Source organism: Otolemur garnettii, unplaced genomic scaffold (genome assembly GCF_000181295.1).
Source record: "Otolemur garnettii isolate 467f Iridium unplaced genomic scaffold, OtoGar3 scaffold00046, whole genome shotgun sequence".
Taxonomy (NCBI): Eukaryota; Metazoa; Chordata; class Mammalia; order Primates; family Galagidae; genus Otolemur; species Otolemur garnettii.
The window spans coordinates 12,474,905-12,491,606 of record NW_003852441.1 but is presented as its reverse complement, the minus strand read 5'-3'; positions in this window follow the sequence as shown (position 1 = coordinate 12,491,606).

Here is a 16,702-nt window from a genome sequence, read left to right as displayed (position 1 = left end):
AAAAAAAAAAAAAAAAAATGTACCAGTTATGATGGAGAAGGTACTAGGAAATCAAAGAGGTCTGGCCTAATGGTAGTGGATTCTTCCAAAATCTCTAAGCAGGAGTATTCTAGGAGCTGGTAAACCCAAGGGTAACAGGGTTTAAGCCTGGGCATGGGAGAAGGGCGATAAAAGGTTATTTACAGGTAAGGTTTGGCACTGAGTAATGCAGCTGCATGTTAGGAAGTGATAAGTTCTATGTTAAGATGTCAAGAATCTGATGAGGGAAGTAAACCTGAGTTGGTTGTCCATAGTAAGTTTGTTAGCTTCCCAGATAAGGAAGGCTGTAGCTACTGGGGCTCTTAACAGGATGGGCATCCCTTAGCAGTGTTAACTACATTTTTAGAAAAATAAGAAACAGCCTTAAAATTGGGGCTCAAATTTTGTTCTAACACTCCAAGAGCAACTATTCCCCCTGACACAGCCTCTGGATGAAGAGCTCAACTACAACTTTAACTTTACCTCAGAATGAAAACAATTAACCTAAACATTTGTACCTTCATGTCGATCTGAAATTTTTTTTAAAAAGAAGTACCTGTTAAAATTGAAATGGGCTAAATCAGGAGCATCTACCAGTATTGTTTTTAGGTTCTTAAAAACTTGTTAAAGAGGGGTTTCTAATCTAAAGACTCCTATTCTTGGCCCTGGGGGCCTCAAATAGAGGTTTGGGGAATCCATATATGGAAATAGGCTGTTAACCCCAGAAAGGCTCTAAGATCCTTTTCAGTTGTTAGGGATGCCATAGAAGAGATAAATTATTTGCACTAGGTTGTGGTAGCTCACTTTCCAGGAAACCCAGGCAAGCAACTGTGAGTTGATTCATCTGAGATTTTTCTGGCAAAACCCAGAATCCTTTATGTGCTAAATGTGGGAGAAGAGTGATCATGTTATTGAGTGAAGTAGGATGATCAGGATTGCAAAAGAGAAGATCATCAACATACTGGAGAAGTGAGCTGCTGGGTAGAGGAAGTATAGAAAGATCCTGGGCTAAAGACTGTCTGAAGAGGTGGGGGCTATCTCAGAACCCCTAGGGAAGAGAAATCCAGGTGATCTGTTGTGAATCATTTGTGTCCAGGTAGTCCAAATGAATGCAAAAAGGTCTTGGGAGTCAAGAGAGAGGGACAGGTATAGTGAAGAATCCATCTTTGAGGTCAAGAACAGTGAAAATGCATGTATTGTGTGGTATATTACTAAGCACGGTATAAGGAATGGGCACCAATGGATGTAAGGAGATAACGGCTTCATTAATAATATGTAGGTCCCAGATGAGGCTTTAGAAACCATCAGGCTTCCTAAACGCCCACTGGAAGGATGGGGGCATTATAGGGAGAGTTGGTAGGGCAAAGAAGGCCAAGCTGGAGAAATACAGTAATAAGAGAGTTGAGTCCCATAGATCATCTAGCATAAGAAGATATTGAGTCCTGCAAGGGAAATAAGTAGGGTCTTTAAAGAAAGTAATAATGAGGTGCATATGTTGTGCTTTTCCTGGGGTACTAGTGTCATATACCTCAGGTGATACTTATTGAGGTACCTTGATAGAAACATAAATGGGGAGGTCTTGGGGATGGTCTTTCCTAAAAACCCAAGGAAGTGAACCTTAGAGGTTAAAAGTTGACTGCCTAATCTGACCATAAGATCTCTTCCCAACAGTAGGTAGAGAACTGGGAAGCACAAAAAAGGAACGAGCAAAGACTTGATCTCCCAGCAAGCAGGTGTGATGCAAAGTATACGGAGGGGTTTGTATTTTACCTTCCACTCTGACAATGGAAATAGATGAGGAAAGTAGAGGGCTCAAAAATTCAGGAAGAGCAGAGTAAGTGGTTATGGTGTCTATTAAAAAATGAATTTGCTGGGTGGCGCCTGTGGCTCAAAGGAGTAGGGCATTGGTCCCATATGCCAGAGGTCCCATATGCCAATCAAATCCAGCTCTGGACAAAAACTGCAAAAAAAAAAAAAAAAATCAATTTGCTTACCTACAACAGAGAAAGTTCCCCTGGGCTTGGCCATTTCAAGGCTGCAAGGTGGAGCTTGTTCCAAAGTGAGTGTCTATCAGTCAGACTGAAGCAGTCCCAGAAGATCTGTTGGTACCCGGATGTCAGCTCTGGGGGGCCCACCAATTCCGGTAGGTGAGTGCTGTCTCCTGTCTAAGGACAGGGCACTCCCACTTCCAGTGTCCCTCCCTTTTGCAGAGAATGCACAGTCCTGGCAGAACCTGCTCCCTGGGGCATTCCTTATGCCAGTGACCCATTTAATGCAGTAAAAGCAGGTGTTGTTTCTGGAGATGGGTGTGGTCCTGGTGCCTTCTTGCCTGAGCCTCTAAGATATCTCTGTCTCTGAAAAATTCCTCCTCCAGCAGTAGCCACAATTTGGAAAGCTTCCTTCTGTTTTAAGGCCCATTGCTTTTCCTCTTTTCCTCTCTCTCCTCCTCGTCTTAGTTGTTAAAGACCTCAAAGGTCATGTCTGAAAATTTCAGGTATAGAGACTAAGGCCCATTTCAAGGTTCTGGAGTTTATGCTGAATATTGGGGGCTGACTGGGAGATGAAGTGCATTGCTAAGATAGTTTGTCCCTCTCTGTGTCAGGATCTAAATTAGTAAAGAGGAAAATGGCTTCAGACAGTAAAGAAAAAAAGGGCTAGATTTTCATCCTGGCCCTTAGTAATTTCTTTAACTCTATCATAATTAACAGGCTTAGCAGTGACCCTTTTCATTTTGTCTATGAGGCAGGAAAGCATATGGTCTCACTGCTCCCTATGGGAGATCCCTGTTGATAATCCCAATTTAAGCCCTGCTTTGGGACTACCATGGAGCCAGCAGCACAAGCATTGGGTTGCCTTTAAGATCATCTACATAGTCCCTAGCCTTGGATCTAATTTAGCCCCTCTCATCAGTAGTAGTACAAGTGGAGAAATTAACATGTATATCTCTCCATGACAAGTTATAGGAAAGGGTGAGATACTCAGATTCTTTGAAGAATTTTGAGAGATCATCTGAAAAGCTTCCCAGTGTGGTTTCCATCAGAGACAAATCAGACTTAGAGAAAGGGATATGGACTTGGATAATGCCTTCTGAGCCAGTAACTTCCCAGAGAGGGAGCTGCTGCACAGGCAGGGAGGCATTTTGGACATTCTGGCCAGAGCAAGTACAATTGGATGAGGGAGGTGAGGATGGAGAAGAAGAAGGGAGAAGGGGGGAAGTGGGAGAAAGTAAAGGCAATGGAGTTAAAGGGTGAGGCTGTGGCACCAAAGGAGATGCATTGCTGAGATAGCTAATATGGAGGGAGAAAAGAGGGAGCTGATAGAGAAACATATCTGGGTCAGAAGAAGACGGAGAAGAGATGTAAAAGTAAAAAGTAACCTGCAGCAGGCAGAAAGAAGAACAGGATGTTTAGCAAGTTCAAAGAAAGCCTGTATTTAGGGGACTTCAGATCACCCTCCAAGTTGGTAGCAATACAGGTTGCTAGAATGGTATTATAGAATGGTGTTATGATTAAGAGATCATTACACTGGCCATACCTCCTGGTCATCTAACTTATATTGTGGCCAGCCTGTGTTGCAATAAATGGTTAAATGTTTAGGTTGGAGGACAGTAAGACCTAAAGTTGTCAAGTTTAGCTGGGGCCAACTAAACATTGCCCGTGATGACAGCTAGAGGAAACAAAGGACATTATCAACAACGTGGCCATATGTCAATATAAAAAAAGGTCTGAGAGGTTGTCTCTAACTCAGATGACCTTCAGAGTTCTGATCAGACTTCAGGTATCCCTGACTCTAAGTCAGACACAAAGAAAATGGGTGTCACTGAGTTCTGACCCAGTCTGAGCCCAAGGGATCTTCCCTAGAGCCAGGCCTCCCTGGGTCTGAATGAAGACCAATGGCAGCAGTTAGGAGGTATACCCTCAAGACACCACTGCAGGAAGGGTGGTTAGGAAACATCCCTTCAAAGCACCCTCCTTAGTGGTAGATCTGGTGCTAGTTTCCCTTCTAGACCAAACCTAGACAGAAGTTACCACTCCCAACCTCTAGCATTTGACCACTTCAACAGCCCAAAGACTCACCAATTCCAAATGAAGGTACTGAGAAAGATGTTCTGGGAGTTGTGCAGCAGAAGAGGGAACAGTCTCAAGACAGAGGCAGAAAAGTGAGTTCCCCAAGACAAAAGTAGGAGGAGAAGTAAGTCCCCATAAGGGCAGAGAAGTAAGTCCCCATAAGGGCCACAAGATGTTAGGGTGATAATTCATACACAGGTGGAGAAAGAATTCTCAACACAAAAATTAGAATAGAAAGAAGAAAGAATTTTACTTTACTTTTCCTAAGGAAGGGAAAGGGCACAGCACAAAAGTGAAAGAAAGAGGGAGTGCTGACCCTGAGGCCAAGAGACTTGAGCTTTTTACTGGGGATTATAAAGGGGTAGAGAAAAAATTATCATTGTAGACTAATTAGCAGGATATAACTATGAGACGTCTGGTGAATGAAAAGGAGGGGGACTTACACTTTTCTTTCTGTCTGTTCAGCTCTTTTCAAATACTGGGAAAACAATTTCCACAGGCAGTTAATTTTCAAAGACCGCAAGTTAAAACCCCTGCAGTTACATGTATGGCACACCTTTTGGGGGCAAGACACAAGCATAAGACAGACTTTACCTAACAAATGCAATCACCATAATCTGCTTTCTTGTACCCTCAATGAATCCCCAACAATAAAAAAAACCTGCAGTTAATCTTAGAGATAATGAGTTAGATAGTTTATTTTTCTCTGTTAGATAGTTTATTAGCAAGGCTATTCTGCCAGATATATTTTAGGAATAAGAATAAGTGCAGGTCTCAGGGTTACACCCTAGAACTAAGGGCAAAATTAAAATATTTCTGCCTTAAGACAGTCTAAGTGAAGTTACAACATAACCAATGTAATCACTAGTCTACTAGATCAAATTTCAATACTCACTAGAGAAAGAAGGTATAATCCAGAATATTATCTAGGTTTAATACACAAGGTCCAGCATATTTTGTTTAAATTACCAGATATGAAGACACAGGAAAATCTCCCATAATCTAGGGCAGTGCCTGTGGCTCAGTGGATAGGGCCCTGGCTCCATATACTGAGGGTAGTGGGTTTGAACCCAGCCCAGCCAAACTGCAACAAAAAATAGCCAGGCATTGTGGCAGGTACCTGTGGTCCCAGCTACTCGGGAGGCTGAGGCAGGAGGATCACCTAAACCCAAGAGTTGAGGTTGCTGTGATCTGTGATGCCACAGCACTCTACCAAGGGTGACAAAGTGACACTCTGTCTCAAAAAAAAAAAGAAACCCATAATTTAAAGAAAAATACTCAATAGAAGCAGATAACACAAATATTAGAATTAGCAGGTAAAATTTTAAAGCACTATATAGCTCTCTGGGAGCATAAGGCTGGTGGATTGCCTGAGCTCAGGATTCCAGACCAGCCTGAGCAAGAGTGAGACACCATCTCTAAAATGAGCCATGCACTGTGGCCAGCACCTGTAATCCCAGCTACTCAGGAGGCTGAGGCAAGAGAATTGCTGGAGTCCAAGAGTTTGAGGTTGCTGTGAGTTATGACACCACAGCACTCTACTGAGGGTAACAAAGTGAGAATCTGTCTCATTAAAAAAATAAAAAAGAACTATATAACTTCTACATATTAGAAAAAAACAAGTTTCATCTTCCAGTTCAGTAAACTATGAAACAAAAGCCAAATTAAGCTAAGAAAAAGTAGAGGAAACAAGAATAGTAAAGACACGTGTAATAAAATCAATGAAAGAGAAATGGGACAAATAGGGGGAAAATGTAACATGGAAAATAATTAATATGGCCAGTGGCCACAGCTCAGTGGTTAGGGCACAGGCCATATGTACCTGGGCTGGTGGGTTGGAACCCAGCCAGCGCCTGCTAAACAATAATGACAACAACAACAACAAAATAACTGGGCGTTGTGGTAGGTGCTGGTAGTCCCAGCTACTGGGAGGCTGAGGCAAGAGAATCACTTAAGCCCAAGAGTTTTTAAGGTTGCTGTGAGCTATGATGCCACAGCACTCTACCCAGGGCAATATAGTGAGCCTCTGTCTCAAAAAATAATAATGCAGTAGCTCAGTGGCTAGGGTGCCAGCCACATACACTGAGGCTGGTGGGTTCAAAGCCTAAAACAATGACAACTGCAACAACAACAAAAAATAGCTGGGCCCTATGGCAGGTGCTTGTAGTCCCAGCCTCTTGGGAAGCTGATGCAAGAGAATCACTTAAGCCCAAGAATTGAAGGTTGCTTTGAGCTGTGACACCATGGCACTCTACCAAGGGCAATATAGTAAGACTTTGTCTCAAAATAATAGTAATAATAATAATTAACGAAGTGGCACATGCCTATATTCCTAGCACTTTGGAAGACCAAGGTGGGAGGATCACTTGACTCCAGTAGTTTGAGACCAGCCTGAGCAAGAATGAGACCCTGTCTGTACCAAATATAGAAAAAATTAGCCAGGCATCGTGGCAGGCACCTGTAGTCCCAGCTATTTAGGAGACTGAGGCAAGAGCATCACTTGAGCCCAGGAGTTTGGGGTTGCTGTGAGTTATGATGATGCCACTGTACTTTAACCAGGGCAACAGAGTGAGACTTTGTTTCAAAAGAAAAAAATTAAGATCAATAAAACTATAGCAATACTGATTTTTAAAAATTACCTATATCAAGAATAAAACAAGAAGGCGCATCCCAGTGCTTTGGAAGGTCAAGACAAGAGGATCGCTTGAGGCTAAGAGTTTGAGACCAGCCTGGGCAATATAGTGAGACCGATATATACAAATTTAAAAAGAAAAATTAGCCAAGCATGCTAGTGTACAACATTAGTCCTGGCTACTTCGGAGGCTGAGGCAAGAGGATTGCTTAAGCCCAGGAATTGGAGGCTATAGTGAGCTATGACAATACCACAGCACTCCAGCACAGGCAACAAAGCAAGACCCTGTCTCAAAAAACAAACAACAACAAAACAAATAAAAGAGGAAACATTGGCTTGGCGCCTGTGGCTCAAGCAGCTAAGGCGCCAGCCACATACACCTGAGCTGGCAAGTTCACATCCAGCCCCAGCCTGCCAAACAACAATAGTGGCTGCAACCAAAAAAAAAAAAAAAGAGGAAACATTACTACAGATTCTATGGACATTAAAGAGAAAATGAGGCAATTTTATCAATAATTTATTAATAAATTTAACAATTTTAGAGGGAATGGTACAAATTCCTTGAAAAACACAACTTTCTGAGATTATCATAATTTCATAGCTCTTACATTTTTAAGAAACTGAATAATAATTTAAAAGCTTCTCATGGGCGGCACCTGTAGCTCAGTGGGTAGTGCACCAGCCACATACACCAAGGCTGCTGGGTTGGAACCTGGCCCAGGCCAACTAAAACAGCAGTGACAACTGCAACAACAACAACAACAACAACAAAAATAGCCAGGCACTGTGGCGGGCACCTGTAGTCCCAGGTACCTGGGAGGCTGAGGCAAGAAAATCCCTTAAACCCAAGAGTTTGAGGTTACTGTGAGCTGTGACAACACAGTACTCTACCCAGGGCAACAGCTTAAGACTCCAAAAAAAAAAAAAAAAAAGCTTCTCACAATGAAAACTTTAAGATGGCTTCACTGCTGAATTCTACTAAACATTTAAGGAAAAATAATGACAATGTTACCTCTTAGAGAATAAAAAGAAACAATTCATGATATCACAGGAAAAAAATGAACACAAATGCAAAAACCTTAAACAAAATATTAGCAAATCAAATTCAGCATACACAGTAAAACTACATCATAATCCAGAGTGGTTTATCCCAGGACTGCAAGATTAGATTAGCTTTTGAAACCTGATCACAGTAATTCACTCATTAACAGAATAAAGGAAAAAAAGATATGTGATCATTTGAATAAATGAAAAAAGCATGATAAAATTTAATATCTGAAAAAAGAAGACTCTCTGAAAACTAGGAACAAAGAAAGTTCCCCAATTTGATAATGAGTATCTTAAAAATATAGTAGCATCATACTTAAGACTAGAAACAAGATAGGATAGGATATCCAGGCGGGGCCGCTATGGCTCATGCTTGTAATCTCAGCACTTTGGGAGGCCAAGGTGGAAGGATCACTTGAGACCAGGAGTTCAAGATGAGGATATCCAGTTATAATTTCTAGTCCTCATGTACCAGAGATTATATATAATGCAAGAAGTCAAGGAAAATAATCAAAAAGCATAAATACTAGAAAGGAAGAAGTAAAATTGTCATTATTCACAGATCACATGATTGTGTTTTCTTGGAAATATAAAAGCATCTACAAATAGAAACTGAAACTAAGCAAATTGGACAAAGTTGCAGCATACAAGTTTAATATACAAAAAGATTATATTTCTGTACATTAGCAACAAATAATTGGAAAATAAAGTTAAGACAGCAATATCATTTTAACAGCATCATGAGAATTAACTTGATAAAGAATGTATAAGACATCTGCAATGAAAAGTAAAAAAATAAAAAATACTGTTTATGGTTCAGAAGACTCAACATTGTTAACATTCAGTGCTCCCCAAATTGATCTATAGATTAAACACAGTCTTAATAATAATCCTAACAGAATTTTGGGTAAAAATAGAAAATTAATTTAAAATGTATATGGAAATGCAAACTACCTATATTAGACAAGACAATCTTCAAGAATAATACAGCTGGAGGATTTCTGTTACCCTAAAGATAATTTGGCATTTCAGAAAGTCAAATGAATTAATGAAACAATTCAGAGGCCAGAAATAGACCCATACTGTTTGGTCAATTGATTTTTCAATAAAAGATTCAATGGCCTCCAATAAACAAAAGAAGGTACGATGTAATAAGAAATGTGTATTTGGTCTCTGTCCTCAGTTCCAAGGCTCCTAAAACCCCTGGAATTTCCTAAATAACAGTGGTGTTAGGAGTATGTGTTGAATAACAAGCCCCTTTCGACCATATGTTAGTTTATGCTAATGAAGTGACTCTTAGAAGATAGGAGCTGGTTGGGATGGATTAGAGAGGTGGAACCTTCAGCTCTAACCCCCACCCAGAGGGCTCTCCAGGAGCTGGAGATTGAATTAATCACCAATGGCCAATGAGTTAATCAATCATGCCAACATAATGTAGTAGTTCAGAGAGCTTCCAGGTTGTTAAACACATCCATGTGCCAAGTGGGTGGCTGCACCACAGCTCCACAGGGACAGAAGCTCTTGTGCTTAGGACATTTCTAGACCTCACCCTATATACCTCTTCATCTGGCTATTCATCTGCATCCTTTATAATAAACTGGTAATAGTAAGTAAAGTGTTTTCCTGAGTTCCTTCACCCATTATACCAAATTATCAAACTTGAGGAGGGAGTTGTGGAACCCTCAATCTGTAGCTAAGTCAGGCAGAAGTATTGGAGGCCTGGGACTTGAAATTGGTACCGAAGTGATAGTGGTCTTGTGGACTGAGCCCTTAACCTGTGGGGTCTGATACTATTCAGGGAGATAGTGTCAAAATTGAATTGAATTATGGGACACACAATAGATGTCTGAAGTGTCCAGAACTGGTTATTGGTATAGACAATGTAGAGAGAAATTAAAGACAAATAAATGAAATATACTCTGTTCATGGTTCAGAAGACTCGACCTTGTTAACATTCAGTTCCCCTAAAATTGATCTATAGATTAAACACAATCGTAATAATAATCCTAACAGAATTTCTGGTAGAAATTGAAAGTTAATTTTAAATGTATATAGAAACACACTTGGCCTCAGAAGTGTTGTAAGTAGAGAAACAGGGTTTTTCTGTAGAAAGTCTTTTCAATAAATGGTCCTGGAACTACAGAATACCCAATACTGAAAAACACCAAATTTGCCCCTGCTATGATATGGATGTTTGCCTCCTCCAAACTTGAAGTTGAAATTTGATCCCCAATGTTGGAGATGAGGCGTAATGGGAAGCGTCTGGGTATGGGGCAGATCCCTCAAGAATAGGTTAAGGCCTTCCCTGGGACAGAGGTGGGGTGAGTGAATTCTCACTCTATTAGTCCCAGAAAGTTGGTTGTTAAAAAGAGCCTGACACCCCCTCTCCTCTCTTACCCCATGTGATCTCTGCACATGTGGCCCCCCTTTACCTTCTGCATGGAGTGGAAGCAACCCAAAGCCTTCAGCAGATGCAGATACCCAATCTTGAACTTGCCAGTCATCAGAATCATAAGTCAAATGAATCCTTTTTTCTTTATAAATTACTCAGCTCATGTATTCCACTATAGCAACACAAAACAGACTAAGACAGACCCCTAATAACACCATTAACTCACAAAGAACAATGGACCTAAATGTAAAAGCTAACACTAGAAAGCTGCTTAGAGGAAACACAGAAGAATATCTTTATAACCTTGGGTTATGCAAGGAACTCTTAGCAAACAGAAGGTACTAAACACAAAAGTATAATCAATAAGGCCTGGTACCGTGGTGCATGCCTATAATCTTAGCACTCTGGGAGGCCAAGGTGGGTGGATTGCTTGAGCTCAGGAGTTGGAGACCAGCCTGAGCAAGAGTAAGACCCCATCTCTACTAAAAATAGAAAAACTAGCCAGGTGTTGTGGCAGGTTCCTGTAGTACCAGCTACTCGGAAGACTGATGCAAAAGGATCTCTTGAGCCCAAAAGTGTCCAGTTGCTGTGAGATATAATGCCATGGCACTCTAGCCTAGGTGAGAGAGTGAGACTCTGTATCAAAAAAAAGAAAGAAAGAAAAAAGAAATCAATAAATTGACTTCATCAATACTAAAGCTTTTTATTCAAAAAAAGACTTTATAGTAGTCACTCTTAATCTGTAGGGGTTATGTTTCAAGACTGTCAGTTGATGCCTGAAAGTACAGATAGTGTTAAACCCTCCACATCCTATGATTTTCCTGTATGTATGGAGTTCGATTTATAAATTAATTAGGCACAACAAGAGATTCATGACAATAATAATAAAAACAACAATTATAACAAGGTATTGTTCATAATTTCACAGATAAAGGACCCAATCTTACCAGAGATCTTTAGCAACCTCCATATTAAACTGAGAATTTTCACCTTTTCACTGAAAGGAAGTATTTTATAGCTTCTCTGGCATATCTGAATTGCTATCATCATTACACTTGTGTTTGGAGGTCATTATTAAGCAAAATAAGGGTTACTTGAACACAGGTACTGCAATACCATGATGTTCAATCTGATAACAGAGAAAGCTACTCCGTGACTTTCCGTCAGAGTGGATGATTCACATCCTGGGCAGGAAGGAGCACAACAGTGTGAGATTTCATCACACTACTCAGAACGGCAAACAATTTAAAACTTAAAGATTGTTCATTTCCAGAATATTCCACTTAATATTTTCAGATCATAGCTGACTGCAGATATATGAAAATGAGGAAAGCAAAACCTCAGATAAAGGGGGGACTGTATAATGCAAATGAAAGGGGCAGCCACAGATAAGAAAATATTTGCAACACATAAATCAGGCCAAGCACTCATGTTCAGAACATACAAAGAACATCTTATAAAGATTTCCTACAAAGAAATCTTAAAAAGTGAGTAACTTTATTTTAGTAAGAGCAAAAATCTTGAACAGACATATCATAGAATAAGATGAAATAAGCATGTGAAAAGGTGATCAACAACATTTGCCACTACAGAAACACAAATTAGAAAGATTATATTTAAGACTTACAAAACTAAATTTTGGAAATAACTAGAACTTTTCTACTTTGCTTATGGGAGTATAGAATGACAGAAGATTTTGGAAACAATTCAGTAATTTCTAATAAATTTAAACACATACTTACCCTTTGACCCAACAATTTCATTCCTAGGTATTTAACCAAGAGAAGTGAAAGCATGTCCATAAAAAGACCTGTACCTGAAGGTCTGTAGCAACCATTCCAAATAACCAAAATCTGAAAAATCCAAATGCCCATCAAAGAAAGTATTTAAAATTGTAGTGTTGGCCAGGTGTTATGGCTCACACCTACGGTATAATCCTAGCACTCTAGGAGGCCAAAGTCAGTGGATTGCCTGAGCTTACAAGTTCAAGACCAGCCTAAGTAATGCAAAACCACTAAAAATAGAAAAACTAGCCAGGTGTTGTGGGTGCCTATAATCCCAGCTACTCAGGAGGCTGAGACAAGAGTATCACTTGAGTCAAAGAGTTTGAGGTTGCTGTGAGCTATGATTGCCAGGGCACTCTCCCAGGGCAACAGAGTGAAAATCTATCTCAAAAAACATATAAAAATAAAAATAACAAAAATAGAAATTGCAGTGTTGTCTGCCAGGATAAACAAATCCAGATGCATGTTAGGAATAAAGACAGATTTCAAAAGTGATGAACTATTGTAATATGAAGGAAAGTCCAGTGTGAGCTGAACTCAACTTCAATATGAGTTGAGGTAATTGGGTATTTTAAAGCAAGAATGAAGGATTAGGGAAGGGAGTCAGTGGAATTAGGGAAGTGAAAAATTACAAAAAGTGGTCTGTATTTTGATATGGGTAGTGGTGAATGGATGTGTAAATTTAAAAAAAAAACTCATCAAACTTAAGATTTGTGGATTTTACTCTATATAAAAAATACCACAAAAACCCCATCAAATACCATAAGTGTGATCAAATTTCTTTATACAACAAAATGATGAATTGACCTGAATCAGTGTCAAATGTTATTTCACGTAACCTTGACATCAAGGACATAAGATAGGTATTGACACTGTGGCATTTCAGATATGTGAATCAGCCTCTCACATCCTGATCTGAATCTTAATCCCCAAGGGTCAGGGGCAGAGCCTGAAGATCTCCCAGAAGGTGGGTAAAGGAGACAGCTGAGGTGTGGGCATCCTGAAGCGTTTTGACAAGCCTCATTCCATGCTTCACATGCTGTGTTACCATGGCAATAGACAAACTCTTGAAGCATCCATTTCCTAATTTGGAAAAAGAAGGTAACAGTCATCTCAGAGATTTGTTATGAAAACTAAATGTGATGATGTACCTGAAAAGTTTAGCAAATTGCCTCCTATGGAAGGTAAATCTAGCAAGAAAATGATAATTAGTAAATGAGAGCTTGGGGCTCAGGAGCAAGTCTCTTTCTTTCTCTCAGAAACTGTAATGATTAAAGCTCAATTCCAGGTAAGACAGACATACTGGTGGACATGGCCTCTTTGAGGTGGATGTTGACCGGAAGTAAAGCAGAGAGGAATTTATTAGAGATCCATTGAAGACACATTTGTCTGTGCCTAAGGGTTCTATGGGTGGCCACACCAAGCAGCAGGTTTAAATAATTTCTTTTTTAAAACTTCCTTTATTTCCAGACCCTTTTTAGAATACTGTTCTTGATCTACTTTTGTAGAAAGAACATTAAAAAAAGACTAACTCGCATGTGTCATGTAACCTCATAGATTTGAAAAAGAACCAAATAGAACATTTAAAATATAACAAGACATTAAAACTCAATGAATAGATTTGACAACAGGTTAGACACACTTAATGAGATAATTAGTAGAATATAAGAAATAAGTAATTGCTCAGATTGCAACCCAAGGAAACAACAGGGAGAATATGAGATGAAAGGTAAAAGATAAGCAGAATAGAGAAGGGCTAGTGAACACAAACAGGAGCAGAAATATCTGATAGAAGGGATGAGAATACTGCAGAACCGAGGAAAGATATAGACATATATCCACAAATTCCATAATCCTAGAGATTCCTTAGCAGAAAATGTTTAGAGAACACTATATCTCAACAAATCATAATAAAAACGCAGAACACTTAAAATAGATTCTTAAAAGTAGTCACAGAACATAAGTGACACTATGAGAATGGAGTGTCTGTGGGAAGTACTACAGGAAAAACAATTGTGTTTCTTCAACAAATAGAAAGAAAAGGACAAAAAGGAAAGGAACATGTAGATTAAAGGAATTTAAACAATATAAAAACTAATATTAATGTGAGTATTTTATTCATATAAACTATAAAAAATTATTTATAAGACAATTGGAAATTTGAACATTGCCTGGATGATGTTAATAAACTATTGTAGCCAGGCATGGTGGGCCACATCCATAGTCCACGTTACTCCAAGGCTGTGGTAGGAGGATCTTGAGACCAAGAGTTTGGTGCAGTGTGCTATGATGATCATATGTACACCTATGAATATCCACTGCACTCTAGCATATATATATATACATACATACACACATATATATATATATATGGGTGTGTGTATACACACATATATGTGGGTTTTTTATCTCCATATTAGTGGTTATATAAACTTAATGTATGTATGTAAATGTATATAAACTTAATGAATAGGTTTGACTATTCATTATATGTATATTATTTAATTAACCATGTGTATGGTCAATTTTTATGGGCAACATCAGTATTATGGTTATTTTGTAAGAGAAATCTCTTAGACTTGTATACTGAAATATCTACCTAGGAAATGATGAGGATACCTGTGGTTTGCTTCAAAATAAAACAGGGCAGTGAAGGTAGGTAAAAGTACAGATGAAATAGGGCTGGTCATGCATCGATAATTATCAAAACTGAATCATGAGCAAGCAGGCATTTATTATGCTATTTGTTTTTTTTAAACCAGATTGTTTACAAAGTAGCAATAGTTGGACTTATGGTTGATTTCTCAGCTGTTTCAAAAACACCTAAGGAAATCAGAACACAGTGAAATGACACCTGCCAGGAATCCTGCAAGTGTGTATTAAGAATGAGGAGACATATCCTTATTTTGTCCCAGAAAAGTCTCAGAAATGGAAATTCTAAATTATATGCTACAGAGAAAAAAAAATGATCCCAAATGGATAGACATAATTGTAAAAAAGAATGAAGATCAGAGAAAATGGTAAAGATGCAAGTAAATGTAGATAAAAATAGATTCTATAAAAAGAATTCATTTCAAAAAGAATGAAAAAATAACAACATAAAAGTCTGGAAACAGGATAAATACTTAAAATGTTCTAATGTTCTTGTATTGTCTGAGATGAGGGTAAAGATATTGATTGAATTTAGCCTTGATACATTAAGAATGGATGTTAGACGGTCCAAAGTTAATTACTAAAAAAATAAAACAGAGTTCAAAACTTCCAAACAATTGATGGAAGGGTTAGAATTATTTAATAAATAAAAATAAATCCAAAATAAAGTAATAAAAGATAGGGAAAAACCATGGAGAACAGGCAAGACAAAATCAGTAATTCCATTAAATGTAAATAATCTAAATGTTCTAGCTGAAATCAAAGATTCACAGGTTGCTTTTTAAATCCAACTATATGTTTATAAGATAATGTCATGTGTTGAAAATTAAAAATTAAAAATACTATATTAAAAATGTGTAAGAATTTAGATAAAATCAGAGACTCAGAAACCTATACACCAATGTTCATAGAAGCGTTGTTCACAATAGCCAAAAGGTGTAAACAACCAAAGGGTCTTTGGAGGGATCATGGATAAGCCAAATGTGATATACGTTGTGTACATACAGTGGAATACTATTAAGCCACAAACAGGATGAAATTATGATATATGCCACTATATGAATGAACCTTGAACACATGATGCCAAGTGAAATCAGCCAGACACAAAGGGACAAATATTGTGTGATTCCACCTGTATGAAGTACCTAGAATGGGCCAACAGAAAGAAGACTAAAAGTAACAAAGACTGGGAGGAGGAGAGAATAGGAAGTTATCATTTAATAGGTACAGTACTTCTGTTGATGATGATGAAAAAGTTCTGGAAACAGACAGTGTTATGAGGTGCATAACAATATGCATGTACTTAATGCAACTGAGTTATATGCTTTAAATGATTGAAAAGGTAAATTTTGGCCAGGCACAGTGGCTCACACCTGTAATCCCAGCACTCTGGGAGGCCAAGGCCAGTGGATTGCTTGAGCTCAGGAGTTCAAGACCAGCCTAAGCAACAGCAAGACCCCATCTCTACAAAAATAGAAAAACTAGCTGGGCATATCTTGGTAGGCACCTGTAGTCCAAGCTAACTTGGGAGGCTGAGGTAGGAGGATTGCTTGAGCCCAAGAGTTTGAGGTTGTTGTGAGCTACAATGATGGCACTCTAGCCTGGGTGGTGTATATTTATTATATGTTACACATATTGTACCACAATAAAAAAGCATATATACACACCCACACACATGCACATCCAGAAACCAAAATTAAAGAGAGAAGTATTTCTGGAGATAGAGGTTCACTTCATACTGATAAAATGTTCAATTCACCAGGAAGATACAATAATTTTAAATTTTTATGACCCTCAAAACATAATCTCAAATACATAAAATAAATACTGACAGAGAACTATATGGGGAAGCAGATAAGACCACAATCATAGGCTTGGCGCCTATGGCTCAAGTGGCTAAAGCGCCTGCCATGTACACCCAAGGTGGTAGGTTCGAATCCAGCCCAGGCCTGCCAAACAACAATGACGGCCAGGCGTTATGGCAGGCTCCTGTGGTCCCAGCTACTTGGGAGGCGGAGGCAGGAGACTCGCTTGAGCCCAGGAGTTGGAGGTTGCTGTGAGCTGAGATGCTATGGCACTCTACCCAGGGGGACAGCTTGAGGCTCCTGTC